This window comes from Condylostylus longicornis, unplaced genomic scaffold, assembly GCF_029603195.1.
Source record: "Condylostylus longicornis isolate FDR11 unplaced genomic scaffold, ASM2960319v2 ptg000016l, whole genome shotgun sequence".
Taxonomy (NCBI): domain Eukaryota; kingdom Metazoa; phylum Arthropoda; class Insecta; order Diptera; family Dolichopodidae; genus Condylostylus; species Condylostylus longicornis.
The window spans coordinates 6,249,868-6,262,645 of record NW_026577985.1 but is presented as its reverse complement, the minus strand read 5'-3'; the positions used below and the strand labels follow the sequence as shown (position 1 = coordinate 6,262,645).

General features: G+C 25.6%; 1 protein-coding gene across 1 annotated transcript in view; it reads right to left on the bottom strand.

The window, feature by feature from the left end:
- Positions 1-8,813, bottom strand: part of LOC129605860 (frizzled-2-like) — a 201,435-nt gene extending 192,622 nt beyond the window's left edge. The window contains exon 1 of the mRNA XM_055515847.1: positions 8,729-8,813. The gene's annotated coding sequence lies outside the window, so the exon portion shown is untranslated. The remainder of the gene's footprint in view (positions 1-8,728) is intronic.
- Positions 8,814-12,778: the final 3,965 nt, after the last annotated feature.

Sequence of the window (12,778 nt, the reverse complement as noted above, 5' to 3'; positions counted from 1 at the left end):
CTTGTGAATAATACGTAAGAATATTTTGTATAGGAATTAGATTTAGAACTTGTATTTTTTTAACAATTTTAAAAAAACCTGATAATGGAATTTATTTTGTTTTTCTGTGAAACGTTTTTGCACCAAATAAAAAATATGATAATTGGATTTTGAAATTTTAATATACATATTATTTAAGGATCAAAAAAACTATTTAATAGCTCGGAAATAAGTTTCTTCGGTGAGATAAGTGTAATTTTGTAGATTTTAATATTTTCGAAAAATTTTTCTGTTTAATCAATAAATTTGCAATACTAAATACATAAGTATATACTCCCAAACTGTTTTATTTATATTATTTTTGGTTCATCAAAAAAAAACAAAGTGAACATACATTCGTGCGTGTATAAATTTGCCTTACCGTTTGTAACGGTAAGAAATAATGGACTGAGATAGGCGTATGGTCATGTTTGTCCGTCCGTCCACTAGTCAGTCCGCCCGTCCGGACTGAGAAAACTTTATGTAACGTCCGGAAAACTTTATTGAGCTAAGCTCACCAAATTTTCACAAATGATTTATTATAGTAAATGCCAGACCATTGTTTAAATTTGACATTATCGAAGCAATGGAAGGTCAAAATTTATTTGGCTATATCTTAGAAATTATAGAATCTATGGTATTGAAATTTGGCACAAGCGAATATATTGTTAGTGCGGTTGTGTTAGATGAAAGTAGCTGAAATTTCTCAACTGTTTGTGGTAGTTGCCATACAACCCATAATTTTCTGTTAAACTCTTAGATTGTATGGGTTTATATGGTAACTAATATATATGTATAAAATAGCACCAGATATATTTTAAAAAGCAAGAAGTTGTATGAAATTGTATGTTACTTATATCCGACAATTAAAATCATTTATCCATAGAGGGATCCCAGAGTTGACAAGGTCAATTACATTTGTGCTCCTTTCTAAGGAAGAGTAAAAGTTTCAAAATTTTATTGAAAATTTTTTTCAAAATCAATCGTAATACGCTATATCAGAGTTGGTTTCTAGTTTCCATTTATCTTCAATTTAAAATAATTGAAAACCAAACTGGTCCGAAGAAAAAGAAGGAAAATTAAATCGATTAACAAAAAAAGCTTAAAAAAACTTGAGCAGACCCCATTCAATTCCATCTCAATTTAAGAATATGTGATAAGAAAACCATGAACGAAGTTTGTCTGCTAAAATGTTTTGGTTTAAATGTCAAAAATTTTTATTTGTGCGAAACAAAAATTTGAGGTCACGTAGTTATTTAACTTCAATCATTAAGGTTCATTATCCTTGTTAGACATTGAGAATAAACAAGGATATATTTGACCACATACAAACCATATTTTGAACCATAAACTAAATAATTACATAATCATATACATAATAAAATAGTTGAGCAAATACAGGAAAATTTTATGCCTGATAAATGAAAGTCAGTCGGAAAGAAGTTGACTTTATGATCAATTCACACTAATTTTTTTTATTATTGTCGTTATTCTAGTACGATGCTTTCATTCATAAAATTAAAGAAACGTATACTATATGTATGAGTCTTAATAAATTCTTTTTGTATTTTATAGATGGAATAATAATTTTGACTATAAAGAAAAAAAGAAAAAATGACAAAAATATTCCCCGTATTATTAAAATACGCTTACCATCAGTGTTTTATTGTTAAGTAATAAAAACTAATAAAAATGTGTGGCCATAAAATAAAATTAAATAGCTCTTTACATGGTCATAAAATTAATTGATTTATTGAAATGCATTCTATATGGCGCATATATGAGTGAGTAAGGGAAACTTGAAATATTGTGAGCAACGTTTGAGTACGTTTTAGAAAACATAAAATTTACTTTAAATGATTTTTCACAATACACACAATTATTTGTGAAAGAACTCGGAAATTTTCCTCTTTAATTCACTAAGAGTATCTTTTTTTTCTTCTTTTTTTATTAACAAATAAGTAGTCATAAATTTAGTTATTATTAGAAAATTATTTGTTATAAAAATTTTTATCACACTTAGTTGTTACTTGCTGTGTTGATTAGTGCACAGTGCATATTGTAAAGTGCAATAAAATTAAGGTCAATTAATAGCATCAATTTTCATATGACACTTTCTATTAATGATTTTTAATTAATTTAATACATTATGACATTTGAATAATTCTTTCAGAATAAGAATTTGGTAATAGAAATTCGTTTTATATAGAGGATGAAACAAACAGTTTTTATATACAGTTTTGATTTTAAATGTGAAATAATTGAAATTAGCCGAGACTCTAATGGAAAAAGGTGGTTCAATCATTTTATTTTCAAGAAATTTCTAAAATAGCTTGTAATAAAATTATAATAAAAACACAAAAGTGATCTCAAATTGATTAGGAACAACTAAAATAGAATTCTTAGGAGGATAACAGCAAGAAAATTAGGCTGAATAATACGGAGACCCTGTACCGGCTACGTATTAATCAAATTAGCTTCCAACTTTTCAATACATATTTGTAAATTATTAATACCAACCCATAATATGAAAAGACTCTTAAATGAGAAATAAAGCAACGAAAATTATATTCTATTAAAAAGCCTTAGTAAATAAAGGTTAAATAAAATTTTTAAATGCCATTTCTTACTATTCTGGCTTTTATCTCTGTAAGAAATTTTAATTATATATTTGAAAGTAATTGGTGTTAAAAAAACGGTGCAAGTTAAATATTTTGAAAGACTGGAAAAGTCTTTGCATTTACATCAATTTTAATATATGTAATTCAGGTTACAAATTGGCTAGATTTGGTAAGGTAGATTTAAATATTAGAGTGTTTGGTTAGAAAGTTCAAAATATACAGATTATTGGGACGTTGTTCTGAGGTGAGAATAAACTAACTGGCAGTGTAACTGCTGATAATTTAAAGACTTTATTGTAGACAAGACCTATTTTTGTGAACTGGTTTGTGTTCACAATAATAATTTTGAGTTTGGTTTTTATGACTCTCACATAATGACTCACTTTTCACATAATACATTTTGCCCCTAATTCGTATGTTATCGTGTATTGAATTTACAAAATATCAACTGGTGACGAATTTTTAATAATACCATGTTATCATTTCTCTTTATGAAATTCTTAACTTAATTCTGCATATTTTAGGAACGTGCATTTATCAAATAATGCCTGTAACCGCGATTTCACTCACAATATGAGCTAAAAACCTTTTTTTTAAGTCTTTGATTTTTACAAATTGCGTTCAATAACAATCCAATTGTTAATTTAATTAGGCTAAATAATAATTTTATGAAGAACATTTTTATTTTATCTTCAGCGCACGTTTAAATTATTCCGAATTTTTTTTTGTTATATTGTGATATTAAATTGTTCAAAATAATTTCTTTATGCTTGTACAAACGTGTATATTTTTTGCAAAGCAGAATATAGAAAATTGTAAATACGTTATACGAGTACTAAAAAAAAGGAAAATTGAAGAAAAATTCTAAAAATAAACCGTTATAAATCTTTTATCTTCAATTATTCTTCCTTCTATATTTTCTTCTTTCGTCCATTGCCCCATTTACAAAACCTATTGAAGAGAATAATATCAATAAAACACGTAATAAAAAAAAGGGACAAAGTCAGAAGGAAAAATTTGTAAGAAAAAGGACATTTGCACACACACACACACATACCTGTCTAAAATATTTTATATTGGAAGTCAAGGAAGGCACAAGAAAAACAAAAAAAGAAAAAATACTAAATTTGAACTTTAAAATCAAAAGCAAATTATCCTTAATTTTTTTTCTTTCTTTATATTGTGTACGTAGAAATTTTCTATTTTTTTCAAGGATAACATATTAGTATGAGTTGGGTATATGTAATAAAAATATAGGTATAAGGTGTACCATAAAAAATGGTTTGCCAGTTGCTATAGCAAATTTCGATTTAAATCGAAAAGATCTGAAAGATTATTTTCTTTACCGTAATTGGATGTCATATAAAAATTTTTTTCGATTTTCTGGTATACGGTCGAGGAACATAATGAAGAGCATTTTGATTTTACTCGAAAAATTAATTAATCTTTCTCCTTTGGCAAACTAATTTAGAATTGGGTTGTATAACTTTTTCCTCTTTTCGATTTTAATATTTAAATTACAATTTAGATTCCTTTAATTATTAAAATAATTGTACGCATAAATTTCTCGCAGTGTATTAATTTTTTTCGATATTTAAAATGTTTTTTAAACTACAATGTTGACATAGCATATTCAATTTTGTTTATGAAATTACTGAATTCTCCTTATTTGTTGAGAGGTTTGAAATAGTTTAACAGTAACACTCAATCAACGTTTTCAGAGAGAGAAGATTATCTACAGCGGAATGAGAAAAATTTTCATATAAGTGAAGTTTTACAAAATGTTGATTCGAACCGGGCAAATGAGTTCAGCTGAAGAGTTAAATTTTTTGTTATTTTTGATATGGGCTGCAAATTCGAGTGAAAAAGGATAATGAATGATTGACAGGGAATAGAAATAAAACGTACTTTACTGCTATTATTGCGAAATTACTAAACTGCCGTTATTCTAATAATTCCAAATGTTTTATTTAACATGTTCAAATGTCTGGGAAGTCTCTATGTTTGAAAGTTCATTTAAACAAACCACTGTTTTTATGAAACACTGAGTTAAACATTTAGGTAACTAATTTTTTTATGTGGTACAAGAAATATTTCTTTTTCAACGTTGCTTTCTTTTTCGTTCATTTGGTAAGAAGGATGAATCAAGCGAAAGTTAAATAGACTATAAAGCACATTACAACAACAAGCATAAATTGAAATAGAAATAGAAAATTTTTCAGAAAAAAGGACGAAGGCAAAATTATAGAAAATAAAATTGCTGGTTGTCTGGATTTCAAATAGATTCAAGTGAAATTTAAGGTCCCTTTTTTTATTTTCGCATTCACTGGTAATTTCCAGTTCGTCATTTTTTGTTTTGTTGAATTTTTCAACTTTTCCCCCTTTTTTTTGTTTTATTTTGATTTTTTTATTTGGTCGCTTTATTAAGGGAACGTATGCGACACAAAAGGGATAAAATGTCAAGGAACACTAAAATGACATTTCTAGAAGGTTTTTTTTTGCAGTTTGTCTTTCACTTTTTCTCTTTTATAAAATAAATAATGCATAATAAAACGAGACGAGTCTAGTCCTTATTTGCTCTTTTTATTTTTTTTTTCTCTTGTAAATATTAAATAAAGGAGAGGAATGGTTTTGGTTAATGGTGTTAGCATATTTAAGAACGAGGTGTCCGTCGAAAGATAGTGAATTTAATAATTTTTCTGCAGATGAGTAATGAAAGAAATTGCTTCATTTTTAAGGTAGGTGTTTGAATTTTAATTATATCAGATTTTTAGAACTAGAAATTTTAAAGTGTAAATAAGGTTTACAATGCACTTATGCCTAGATTTATACTACTTCAAGCATTAAACAAAGGTAACTAACATTATTTCTAAAAAGTAAAAACAGAGTTGGAACGCTCTCATACGGTAATTGTTGATACGGCATTTTATTCATCAGCTGATGTCTAAAATTATGATCCCATTTTTGTTGCTAGTATAATATCAGAAATTTGGGATCGGTGAGCAAGGAACGAATCAATAATTAGAAAAATCTGCTCGGTTATTAAAGGAAAATTTTTTTCATTCTGGTTCTTATGTTAGAAAAATGGTCCTTATGAGTAGACTTTATGAAGAAATTTCTGTAGCATTCTAATACAAGTTAATTTTAATATAAATTATTAACAATCAGTAAATAATTGACGTTGTTTTTATTTGCGTTTAGAATGGTGGGAAACTACAGTTTTAAGGAGTTTGAAATTTGAAGATTATGATGGATACTAGACTCTTTATTAGTTGGGTTTTTGACTTTTTGACATTCATATGTATCCTATTTCCCAACATATTAAGTTTCGTTTTCATTTTCTTTTTCACCAACAAGTTGTGCTATTTATTAGACGATTGTTTGGAATCATTACTTATTTCAGTACCGAAAAAAGCACAAGGCCCTGGAGAGTTTTATACCGATTTTATATAAATTAAAATTATGTAAATACTCCTTGTTTTTATAATTTCAGATTAGCCTATTGTAATATTTTAAATCTGAAAACAAGAAATTATTTAATATAATCGCTTATAGTAATAGACAAGCAAATTTATTCTTATTCAAAGAATGCAAAATAATCTTCGTCTACAATAAAAATTTAAATAAATTTAAAGAGTTCCAAAAAAAAGAACTAAAAATAAATAAAATATGGGAAAGAATGTAAACTGATATCAAGATTAATGTCCTTCTTTTTCTAAGAAATTGAAATTCAAGTGTATAATAGAAAATAATAGAAACTAGAAAAATATAAAAGAGAAAGGATTGACGTCATAATACAGAGTACATGAGGATGTTGGAAAATTTTGTTCTTTCTAAATTTTTATTTTTGCTGGTTTCTTTTTTTAAATGATGTCTCAGTGAAAAATCTTGAAAATAAAAAAAAATCCTTGTCAGAAAAGTTTTATTTTCTATTTAAAATATTTAGGAAGATTTATTTTATTTTTGGGTTTTGTGCTGATTTCACTAAAAAAAAATCCTTAAAAAATAATAGTTGAAAATGGAAAACGAAGTATTTTAGAAGTTTCTCCATTTTGCAATTTAAAAAAGAAAAATGGCTTTCATGGTGTCTCAGTCAAAACTATGATAAAAAAGAATTATGTTGGAAATGAAAGAAGAAATTCGCAAGCATTGTTCAAAGCTTTTTCAATTTAAAATTTTGGTAAAGTTTTATGAATTTCTTTTAAAATTTATATTGTATAGAATTTGTTTAAAAATGTGCATTTGTTAAGACTTAGTTCTTGTGATACTTTTCAATGTTTTTATTTGTGAAGAATTTTTTTCTGAAAAGCATTTTCAATTAATGTTGTTGCTAAATACTTCTGAAATTTCCAGAATTAATTACCATTTTGTTAGTAATAATTTTTTTAAAATAATTGAAATTAATTAATTTTGTACAAAAGAAAATTTAATTTGTAAAACTTAAGAATGATTCTACAAAATCGCAATAAAACTAAAGAAACCGTCTATAAATATTTTCAGATTTAAAAATTTTATTCAATAGTGGAAGTGGCAGTGCTGAAAAACAAGTTAGTTTGACTTCGTTTGAGGATTGTTACTTCTTGCACTTATTCAACTTCGGTTTTAATTTTAAAGGGAGTTATTGGATAGTTCATAAAATCGAAATAAAACACAAGAAATTTTAATATTTAAAATTTTATTCTGTTTCAAAGAAATTAATAGAGGAAGAAATTCTCAAAGTTTTAGATACAATGTAAATTTTCATGGAATTCAATAAAGTTTTCTATTTTAAATTACAGGATGTTTAAATACATAGTACGAAAATGAATAAAGATAAAATTTAATGTCCGCAAATATTAAATGAAAATTTTACTTTTTATAAAATAAAATTGGTTAATGTTCTAAAATAGAAGAGTTCATGATGTCAAAATGATTGCTTGTCAAAAATGGAAATATTTTTCTTATCAATAAAAAAATTTAAAATTTTGTTTTTTTTTTCCACTAAGTTTTATTACATTAGCATTTTTCATTTAAATTCTGGTTGTGAGGGAATACAAGTAGAAAAATATTCTTACGGGCCGCAATAAGGTAGGTTATGGTATGAAATAAAGTGGTCAAAATGCATTTTTATAATCTTCGGTTCTCTTCCTTCATTCTCTTGCAATGAATTCCATTAACCGAATTGTCACTAATGGCCCATTTCAATCTTCCATATGGGTACCAATTACCGTCTAGAAATTTAAAACAAATGCACATAAAAAGAATTTTCAGTATATTGTACGAAAATTTAACAAGATGAGGAAAATTTTGTTTTCCATTATTTTTGAATGATTTGCGATTTTTTGATATAATGAATTAATTGAAATGAAATTCAACACTTGTAATAAACATTATTTTAATTCTAAAGTAAAGGTAATTATGCAGTTCTATCAAATATACATTCAATAAAATTCAGCAGTCAAAGATGTTCTAACTATCACAAAAAGGCCTTTTATCTATGTAAAATGATATGTAAGCTATAACTTATAAGAAAATAAATTAAAAAATTATTGGAAATTCGTTATTGGATAAGTAAGTTTATTAATATGTAGATTAGAAGTACACATGTAATTTCACTCAAGCCTCATTAGAGTAGAATTGAATTTATAATGACATTACACTGGACTATGAGCGCTTTAATCACGTAATGCCGGTATAAATTACATTAATTTTCAAATAGTTAAATGAAAAATTTATTTAGTTCAATATGACAACTATAGTTTCTATATCTACATATATATGTTACATACTGAGTAATTGAATTATTTTACAAAATTAATTGATTTAATAAATTCAATAAAACTGGTTAATATTTCATATGAGATCAACTACTAAATCAACAAAATCTTTTCTATAACATATGCTCGTAGTGAAAATATTTGAAAAAAAAAATCCATTATTAATTTTAAAAACTGGTCCAGTAAATATGTACATTCTTGTATATACATAGTACATAGATATTTAATGAACCATTAATAAACAAACATATTATGTATGTGATTAATTTTATAATTCAAATAGTAACTATTATAATATATTAGTCTAAGATTAAATAACGTCACAAATCTCACCTGTGCAAGGAATGCAACTTTATATGTTCATTAATCCGATTACTTCGAAATATTTTTCAATTCATGCAATTTATATAAAATTTCCAATGTAAGTGGAATCCTGAAACAAAAATAAAGAAATTAGGATAAAAAATTTATGCATTTACATTAATTATTTATAATTTATTTAAAATATAAAATTTTATATGTATTTAATATTATATTTATTATTATATAAAAAATTTTTAGCTTTGCAATAATTATAATTAATGAGTTCATTAAGAATATAGCTTGCTCTATAATTTTTCAAGAATTTTAAATAATTGCTGTTATAATAATTCGCAATATAAATTGATGATGCAGCAAACAGATTAACTCCATTCATAGAGAAAATTGGGAGCTCATTTTATTTCAGAGAAAACTTTTATTGCTAGTCTAAGCAATGTTAAATATGTAAAAAGCGTTAAATAAATGACACGGCAATAAATCTTACGTTTGACATTTATTACAGTAAAAATAGATGCCTACATGCCAAATTAAAATATTCGAATCAAACGAAAAAATTATATAGGAACTGTTTCGATGAGATTTCATTTTAAGGTAGTGAAACGGTTTGGTTATGACCAAAGAACAAGCGCGAAAGTTGTTCCATCGATTGTTGCGCTTGCAATGACTGTTAATAGCAGATATAACGATACTGAAGAATTGGAAAATTAGCATGAAATACTGGTGTTCACTCAATAAACTTATCTCTTCTAATCCAAAAGAATTAAGTTAGAAAAATTTTAGTCCTTATTTGATTAACTACTTATGTTTTAAATCCATGAGTACTACATTTAGTTTTCATATTTCTAAATATTATTTTCCGCTATTATATTTAAAGTTAATTGCCCACTGAACCACATATTATGTGTATAGTTTTATGACTGAAACTCAGTGTATATTTGAGAAAGAGCACAATTTATAACTTGAATACAAAATAGTTTTCTAAAATTGTCAATCTAATGGCCCAAAGCAGTATAACTGAATATCCTCATTTCTCTTACCAGTGTCTCCTTATAAGAGATGTGACTGTTACGAAAGCAAAAATGTTTTATAATTGCTTATTCAGTAAAATTTTTGTGAATCGACAGTGGCAAAATATAGTTAACAGATTTGGATTAATTAATCATTTTCTATACAGTTATAGGATTAAAGTTAATTTTGTGTCAAGTAACTTTTTTCTCAATTGTTGTAACAAGAAAAGAAATTTTATCCTACCATACCGTACACATAAAAGTTAAATTACTATATAATTACTGATTTTCATAATACATAGATGATCTATTTATGGTACATGATCATAAAATATTATCCTATACAATAACGTATAAGTTTTTTTTTGATTTCTTTGTAACCAGAGATTTAAACTCCTTGACTTTTTTGTTTTATTCATTTTTTCCCCGATTAATATGTGACTTGCATATTATAGATAATAACATAAATTAAAGAAAAAAATAAACTTAGTACAATAGTCGCAGTTAACTCACTTAAATTGGCTACTTTACCACCAACAGGCATTTCATTCTTATATTTATGTTCTTATATGTAATGTATTTAAAAATTTCATATTTATTGCATAGTGTACTTTTAAAGTATATTTCTATATATAGAGACAGAGTAATGCCAGAGGCCCCACAATTTGTTATAAAAACTGACTACATTCAACAATAATGTTAAAGATCATAATTGCAAAAAGATTAATGACCATAACTTTAGTTTATGTATAAGAATTTTAAATGAAAACGGTAAGTAAAAGAAAAGTTGCAAAATTTATGATTTTAATTTCCTATGGTTAAAACAGTAATTTGAAGAAAAAGGGGTAATTTTGTGATTTTAAAGTAAGCATTTTTAAAAAGTAAGTGAATTAAGAATTATTTCCGGATTTTTTTTTGTTCTTAGCCTTATACTGCAATACTTGTACTTTGAATTTTTTGATTTATTATCCTATTAAAGTTTTGCTTTTTTAATTTTACAAAACTATTAGCAGGACCTCCTTTAAGTCTCATATATATATATATATATATAATATATACTCCAAGTATTTTATAACTAAAGTTTAAATAAATAAATTATAAAGCTAATGAGGCCAAAGCAAATTAACATTTTCTTTATTTTTCCATTATAATTTTTGAAACTGGAAAAATTTCATTTTTGTACAGCGAGCAACAAATTTTTTGTTTTTGTTTTTTATTATAGGTAGCCATTTTTGTTTTTTAGAAACTGATTTTGAGCTTTCTGAATAATGGGTGGAGGAAAACCGCAAAAAACAACAAAATGAACGAGCAAAAGTCCTTCAAGCGCCATCAGTTTTTCTTTTTTTACAAGAACAAGCAAAATTTGGTACCCTATTTTTGCGTATACATTATTTACATTAAATTTTGTTATAGAAGTTTGTAAGTATGTACAAGTTTATTCGAAGTTAAGAATTTTGTCGTTTTTGTTTTTTGGTATTTTACAAACATTTTGTTGCTCTTTTACGAAATAAAAGTTTGAAAATAAGAAAAAAAATTAATTTTTTTCATAGCAATAAATTTTGTTTCATAAATCAAAAAAACAAAAAAAAATTTTTAGAAAAGTTTTCCTTTAAGAAATATTTTTCTAGTCTTTTTTCCAAAAACAAAAAAACAACAAAAACCTTAATAATATTGAAGTTTCTTTTAGCAAATAATCATCACAGTAAATTCTGGGCAATGTGAGCCAAAATTTGAAGAAATAATGGTAATCGCTGATTCCTCCAAATGAATAACATAGTGTTACTTGGCACATTTTTCATTTTTGTCAATGAACAACTGGTCTATTTTTTTTAGAAAATCACATGCGATGATCAACTACAATATTTATATTGCGAGAATTCAAAACTTTTGATAACATGATGCGATAAACTTAATTTCCACTAGAATTCGATAAATTTTATATAGTGGTAATTATTTTCTCTGTGGAAAATTTTTAACAAGAAAATGGAAACTGATCTTTATATTTAACTTTATCGGCTCATTCTTCTATCGAGTAATTTTTAATAGATTACTTCGGGTGTTCGTCAATATTAAATTTATAACCCAATACTATAAGATATAATAAATTTATTATAAAATTAGTTACTCTATTCTTGACTATTTTGTGAGAATTATAGAATCACATTATTCGGAAAAAATATTCTTCATTCCAATTTAGCGAGAATTTACTGTTTTCGGAATACATATTTTTTGTTATACCTAACTTATAATAATTTTGCAGTTTTAACTGGTAACCACTTTCATTTTACCAAAGCAATAATTCAATTCAAATCACACATTAAAAATGTTATACGACTGTATATTGAAGAATTATACGAAAATTTCTATCAAAAGCATAGAAAGGGAGGGAAAATGTGAAACGAAAGTTCAAGACTAAAATTTTAGAAAGAAAAGGGTTCTGTTTCCTGATTTTTTGCTTTATCTTTTTATGAATGACTTCTTAAAGATTTATTGGAGAACTTTGACAAAAAAGAATTGTTTTTTTGTTTTGGCTTCTTTTTTTAACCGCAATCATCAGTCTTCGTAATTTCTTAGCAGAAAGAAAAATCCATTAAGAAGAAAAATAACTAGAAAATCACAATTTTGAAAAATTCTAAGAGAAAATTATGTATAAGTAGTAGTTATAACAACAGCAACAGCAAAAAAAACAAGCTGCATAGCAAAGAAGAAGAGAAAAGGAACACAATCATTGTCTGGACAGTAAAATTATTATGGCTTTGCGAAAAAACAGAGACCAAAATAAGAATTCTAAATTGCTGATTTTTTTTTTTATGTTATGTTAATGTCATATTTAAGTGTCATAATCTACTATAAAAAACAAATCCTTTTATTATTATAATATTTTCAATTCACATCAGTATATTTGTGTGTTTGTGTATAAATATTAAAACACAGTATGCAAAATAAATTTTTAGGGTGGCCGTTTATTTGTAATAACAACGTACTCCACTTGTAATAAGCATTAATTTTTTTTTGTGAAATATTTTCAGATTTTTTTATTTGTGCTCTTTAACAT